Source organism: Trachymyrmex cornetzi, unplaced genomic scaffold (genome assembly GCF_001594075.2).
Source record: "Trachymyrmex cornetzi isolate Tcor2-1 unplaced genomic scaffold, Tcor1.1 scaffold1787, whole genome shotgun sequence".
NCBI classification, from domain to species: Eukaryota; Metazoa; Arthropoda; class Insecta; order Hymenoptera; family Formicidae; genus Trachymyrmex; species Trachymyrmex cornetzi.
Window position 1 is genome coordinate 7,653 of NW_017296404.1, and position 6,992 is coordinate 14,644.

The following is a 6,992-nucleotide window of genomic DNA, read 5'->3' on the forward strand; positions in this document are numbered from 1 at the left end:
CCGTAATTCTGTACATCATCAATGATATGAGGTATTACCCATCGACAGTCGTAAATTTTCACAGCCTTTTTCGCGGACGAATTGATTTGTGGTAGCTCAGATTTGAACACAGATCTCAGTCGGTTATATGCTGCAATGGCTCCCGAGTTTGCTCTAACGGCTGCCGGATTGAAATTTATCAAATGTAGACCCTCCTGTGTACTCACTCGTGACAGACCTACATACACTTGACCATCAGTGAACACACTCGTTCCTAAATCCATCATTGCATTTTTACACGTAATTCCTTGACTTTTATTTACAGTTATTCCATAACTGAGAGACAATGGAAATTATTTCCGATGTACCACTATTTTGTGGAATACTTCGAATTTAATATCTACTCTCGTTATTATGACTTGTTTATTATCAGAAGTAACTACTGTAACGGAATCAATACGATTTCCATCAACAGAGCGATGAATCGCAATTACAATGCCTATCGTTCACGGAAAAAAAAGATTTGCTAAAACAACTAAAAACTTCGCTGGTTTAGCTAATCTACAGTCGTAATATAGGGACAGCCAGTTTTCTATGTTCAAGTAGCAAAGTTGTACAGCTGAATTAAATTAGCGATTGTAACTAATCATATTCGTTCTAACAGCATAGCAAATTTGTTAATATAGAAAAGATAACTTTCTGCAAAACCGAATTTAGTATAAAAATTAAAATTTGTAATAAAACATGCTAGCTAAAATAGCTCATACTTTTGCTGCTATAATAAAGAAACTTGTTACATTAGCAATCTTTATTGTAGCAAAGAATTAGGTGCTCCAACAATTCAAGTTAATTAAAACAAGTTCTGATAAATGTTTTTTATTAAAATTAAAAGAATACAATTTATATTAAGCCGGATCATCATAGCACGCAGAATGCGGGTTGCAGATCGCAAAAGTAGAACCTAACCTAACCTAATTATATACACAATCTAAAATACTATAATTAGGTTAGGTTAGATTCTGATTTTGCGACCCGCATTCTGCGTGCTATGATGATCCGGCTTTAGAACATACTAAGAATCTAAGACTGTAAAATAATTATTACGTAAATTATTATATAGCTATTAAATAAGTATTATATATAAACTGTTGCACAACTTAGTACATGTATATATATATATATACTTTATTAAATAGCATAACGCAATATAACATAGTTTTCATTATGGATATTTTTATGTAGACTTATTGGAAGGGGATCGCTAAGATCCTCGATATTTACATTTGTTTTTATCTCAGAAAATCTTACTTCATAAGCTCGAATATGTTCATTAAATCCTATAGTTGTCAAGATATCACAATGAAAAATCACAATATTTTGACTGACAATTATAGCATCAATTGAACCAAATAATGGACCGGATTCATTTCCATCAATCATAACAACTAGATTTTCGTGGAAACGAGTTCCCTTATATTCAATCCAGTTATATGTTATAAAATTATTTTTTATATTATCGGGTAATAAAGCTGTAATTCTTGTTTCTTTATATTTATCGATAATTTTTTTAGGACCAATTATCAAACTAGGAAAAATGGAAGATGAATTTATGAATCTATAGCACATATGCAATTGATGCTTTACAGCAACCGAATAAGTTGTATCTTTCCTACATGAGATTATACATATAAGCTGATTTTTTTCAAATATTTATGTTTGGCCTCAAATTTGTAACATGAAAACTGACTCACGGGCCCTACATTTGTCATAAAGTGAGGATAGTGAATAAGTTCGTGATACTTCGGTTTCAAATTGTCATTTGTTATTTGTAAATACAATTTATGATGTTCATTAACAAGTACTCGTAAAATATTCGAATGGTTTATATGATTACTTTTGGCAATCACCACCTCAATGATTTCTCTTAAAAGTTTATATAATAGCCAAAAGGAATCATTATCAGGAACTAAATCACCTATTAAAAGACCAAAATATTTTACAAAACACAATGTTTGAGTAGCACTCATTTTTAATGTTAAATTATTCAAATGGTGTTGTAAGATTAAAGGAGGTTTAGATGATTTATCAATAGATCCATAATTAAATATATTCATTCAACTATTTAATTGATCGAGTGTAAAATAATTACATTCTATGCAATGTTTAATTATATAACACATATCATAATGACAAATTCCTTCAGCAAGATCATGCATCGAATCTAAAGCAGAATTGACTGTTACATGAAAATTTATTAGTTTATTAAAAATGCTTCTTTCTTTTATACCTGTTAAAGCTTCACTGTTTGTAACAATATCTTCTTCATAATTTTCTGGATTTCTCCGATATAATACATCGTCTTTACATAGCACTTGCATATTTTGTTTTTTATTTCTACAAATTCTACAATAATAATGAGCATTAAAACTTTCTACAAAACCAAAAATAGAATTAAGCCCTAAATTATCACCAGTACAAAATTCAGTAGTAAAATATACTTTTTTTATTTCTCCATTATTAGTTGTAATAAAAATTCCTTCGCTTGCTAAATGATTAAGTTCATCAATAAGAGGAACAAAAGTTTTTTTATTACCATATATTTTTCTATTAATACTTTCAAAAATTAATGTAAGAAAGATATTATCTGAATTAAACTGACATTCAGGTGGAAGGCAAAGTAATGTTACATAGACTACACCGAGTTTACCTGATTTTGGACCAAGTGGATTATTTGGTTCAAAGTCATCAAAATAAAACATTAAAGGTAAAACTATGTCGTTTGATTTATAAAGTGACAACTTGTTTTTCCACATATCAGTTTGTACGTAACTACATATTTGATCTGTATTATTTTTTAAGGAATTTATATATGAGAGTATATCATCTAAAGCATGAGGAATTTTGAAAAAAAGTTGTAACATTTGTCTTAAAGAAATAAATTGTCCAGTCTTATTAGTACGTTGTTCAAAGTTACGTCCAATTATATATGATTGTGGAGCTACATTTGTCCACTTTTTGTAAAATACTTTATTCTACGATGCTCCGTTGACATAAAACCGAAAGAATCTTTATAATCTTTAGAAATTGTTTGAATATCACTTATAGCAGTTGTATTATTGTCTGACGTTGAGATAGTATTTAAACAATATTCAATTTTTCCAAGACAGTCATTAAAAAAAAGTTCTTGAATTTCTTGATATAAATTTTGAACATGTTTTCGTGAAAGGACGTAATTTGATGAAAGCCTTGCAAAGAAAGAAGCAACTTTATCGGTTGTATGATTTTGCATATCAAAGTTATTGTGAATCAATGGATTTTCGAAATTAGAAGTTTCAAAAGAATTATCATTATGAATATAAACGTTATACATATAATCTTGGTCATTACCTTCTAGTCTTCTTTTTTTGTGATTTATAGATTTTTGTGGCTCTTGAACATTATGATATAAGTTGAAATGTCTTTGTAATGATCTAAAAGTATCAAATTTTCTATTCTGACAACCAGTTTCGACACATTCATAATATTGAATTTCTCTATGTCGAAATTCAAAATGTATACGTAAAATTGTAATGTTCAAGAGTTCATCTTTACATATAAAGCAAATCGGCATTTTGAAACTACAATATATATAAGTACAATATATAAAAGAATATATTAAAAAGTTACATAAACTTTCAATAAAATAAATTTAAAAAAGAACAAATTTTAATGCTTGCAAGAGTTAACAAAGTATAAAGAAAACATCAATTCCTTTTTTCACGAAAAAACGGACATCAGTTATATAAAAAACGTCAATTATATAAAAATTTCCAACTATTCACGTTGATATTTCTATTTATATTTAATGAGAATGTAATACAGAACATATTTTTTTATATTTTATAATAAACACAAAAGACAAATAATAATTTTTCAAGAAACGCTGCTTTTATAAAGAAAAATTTTTATATTCTTTTATTAAAGTACTAACAGCGCTAAATTTTTTGTCGTATTTGGAAGTAATACCATAAATACCAGTTTGTAGAAAAAGATAAACTTGTTCACTTTCCTTAGGATATTCAGCATGTAGGCTATGGATACATTTAAAGGCTATATCAATAGCCTTTAGTGGTGATTCTACTTCATAATGTATTTTATCAACGATTACTATACTATGTTTTATATCAGTTTCTGAAGATCCTATGATGACAGCCTGTGGTTGCAACGTTAATTTGAAATGATGTAACTTCTCTCTTCTTTCATTAATTTTGGTATTTAAGTCGCCATACGTCTAAAACGAAAAATATTTGAGATCTTAAAATGTTTTAGAATTCACATATAAAAAATTTTAGAAAAGTTGTAGACTTTTACAGTACTTTTGAAATGTTCCAATTTTAAAAATGTGAAAAATTGTATAAGAAAATTATATGAAAATTCTAAAGAATTTGAAAATTTATATAAAATTTCTTAAAAGTAATATGAAGAATTTATAAAAAAATTTTCATTAGGAGCATAAAAAAATAGTGACAAATTTATACCTCAATTCGCCATAGAAATAATTCTCGTCTTTCGCATAACGATGGCCGCCAATTGTAGCTTTTTCCTTTTCCGACAATTGCTGTATATACAGGAAAAAGAGAAGGTAATTTTGACAAAAGTTGGACTATTTTTTTATCTGTAACAAAACATTAATTTTTAATGTCTACTTTGTATTGCATTAATTAATTTAATAAGAAATTACTGTGAGATATTTTGTATATATTTATTTATACCTGGATTAGAATGTGTTTTAAATTTTGGATCTATTTTATGTTCTATGAATGCTGACAATTTGGCCCATTGTGCATACATTTTCATATGTGCTTCAGGATACAATTTTTCAAAATCTTTTTCCAGCTGAAATGAAAAAGAAAAAGGAAAAATAATTAGAATAAATATTTATGTAGCATCAAGTTGCATTACAAAATAATTTAAAAAAATAGAAACGAATTTTTGAGAATAAAAATTAAATTATGTTAAATTTGTACAAGTTTAAATAAAAACCAGTTGAAATATGAAATGATTAAATCGAAATATAGAAATATAAAAAATTACGGACTTTAGAAAAATCTAAAAAAATTATTTTCATTTATTCTTACTAAGGTATATCCTTGAGGTTCTTCTAAAGCAGAATAAAGTTTAATATAATCTTGAATACTATGATCACACCGGATTGTAAAGACTTTAATCGTATTTTAGATGTTTTCTCCCATAATTGAGTTACTTTTATCCACGGTTTATCATTATTTTGCAACCACAAATCGTATTGCTCACAGTCTGAATCTAAAAATAAATACTTACAACCAAAAAATTTTTTTAATCTATAAATTTTTAGAATTTTTGAAAACCTTCACAATCATCAGTTATTTCTTCTATTTTTTCGTCTTTTTTTGATTGCACTTTAATAGCGCCAGATTTTATAAGATTTCTTCTTACAGTCTAAAATTTTGTTAAAATTTTTCCTCTTCCCACACTTTTTCCTTTTCTATTTTTTTCACGAAATATCCAAGTGTCCTATAGTTAAAAAAAATAATTTTATATATATTTTAATATATTACAGAACTTTTTAAATAAAATTGCATATCATGTAATTCAAAAAAAGCTTACTTTTTCTTCCATAGGAAATAATATAATTATTTTCTCTGCTATACAACAACCCAAGTTCCATACACCGGTATATTTTTTCATAGGGTAAGTTCGCGTGAGATGGGACAACGGGTGAGATGGGACACTTCAATTTTCAGCTGCTTTAACGTGCGCATTCCCGCTAATAACTGCATAGGATATTAAAGTTTTATACATTAATGAAAATTCATCCACTCCCGTCGTCAATTTTCTATTGTGTTCAAAATTATTAAGAGTTATTTTTTGGTCGGGTGAGATGGGACAGGCATAAATTTTTGTAATTATTTTTTGGAAAGTCCTTCAAGCCAAGTGGTTAATATATTTAGTTTCCATACGAAAGGATCGAAGCATTTGGACCTCGGAGAAGGTATGTATATGACTATTGCGCTCAGTTCATGCTCAGGTTACGCACAAGTTGATGTCCCATCTCACCCGCCATATTCGGGTGAGATGGGACATTTTTTATGGGTGAGTTGGGACAGTGCCAAGTTCATTGGAAACGATTTTTTCGACTATTTATAATGATTATATCATCAAATTGTACATTTTAACCCTATTTGAAAGTGAATAAGACACATTCGATATACTATATTGAGAGAAATATGAAGAAATCATTTTTCTAATGATAGTAGTAGTAATAGTAATGAATTAACCAGTATTTCTTTACTACTTGTACACGTATGGGTAGGAATGGTGTCCCTCGACATTCGACGCGCGACACTACACATTTTTTCCGTGTACCGAAGTTCGCACGTACGTGTTACTGGGAGCGCGGAACTTGTGTGCCAGGTATTTGTTTACCTACATTTATTACATTCCTCACTTCAATAACATAATTATCACTTTTCTCGTATTCCTTAGTATTCAATTTTCTCAGTGTATTGCTTTAACGAGAGGTCGCGTTTTCGAAGTTTGAAGTTTGAGTTTTTTTCACTTTTTCTTCAGAATTAAAGATGCCTACTACATATAAACGGAAACGCCATTCTAATCGGCAAAAATGGAATCTTTCTTGTATGAACGATTGTTTTTTTTTACGTTATTTCACATGTTTTGCGTTAAAATAATACAAAATTGAATAAAATTGTTTATTTTTCTCGTTTTGGTTATTACTAATAAATTAGTTCAACAAAACACTATTTTTGTTTCATTTTTTGATGGTGTCCCATCTCACCCGCCGTGTCCCATCTCACCCGACAATTTTTCATTTTTTTTCAAATGTACTTTGACGGATGAAAAACAGCGAAAAATATTTCATAAATCGTGTAATCCTATGGTTTAGATATGAAATAAACATAATATACACTATATATTTATGATAGTTTAGCGTGTGCGGTATGAGAAATGATTTTCCAAAAAGTGTCCCATCTCAC

General features: G+C 28.5%; 2 long non-coding RNA genes across 2 annotated transcripts; both read right to left on the reverse strand.

Moving 5' to 3' along the window:
• Positions 1-3,953: 3,953 nt before the first annotated feature.
• On the reverse strand, positions 3,954-4,768 carry LOC108759286 (uncharacterized). Its single transcript, XR_001939999.1, has 3 exons — positions 4,731-4,768; positions 4,497-4,633; positions 3,954-4,249 (listed from the first exon to the last, which is right to left on the reverse strand). It is a non-coding gene; the product is annotated as an uncharacterized LOC108759286 (long non-coding RNA).
• Positions 4,769-4,779: 11 nt separating this feature from the next.
• LOC108759287 (uncharacterized) lies at positions 4,780-5,476 on the reverse strand. Its single transcript, XR_001940000.1, has 3 exons — positions 5,346-5,476; positions 5,097-5,280; positions 4,780-4,854 (listed from the first exon to the last, which is right to left on the reverse strand). It is a non-coding gene; the product is annotated as an uncharacterized LOC108759287 (long non-coding RNA).
• Between the last annotated feature and the right edge of the window lie 1,516 nt (positions 5,477-6,992).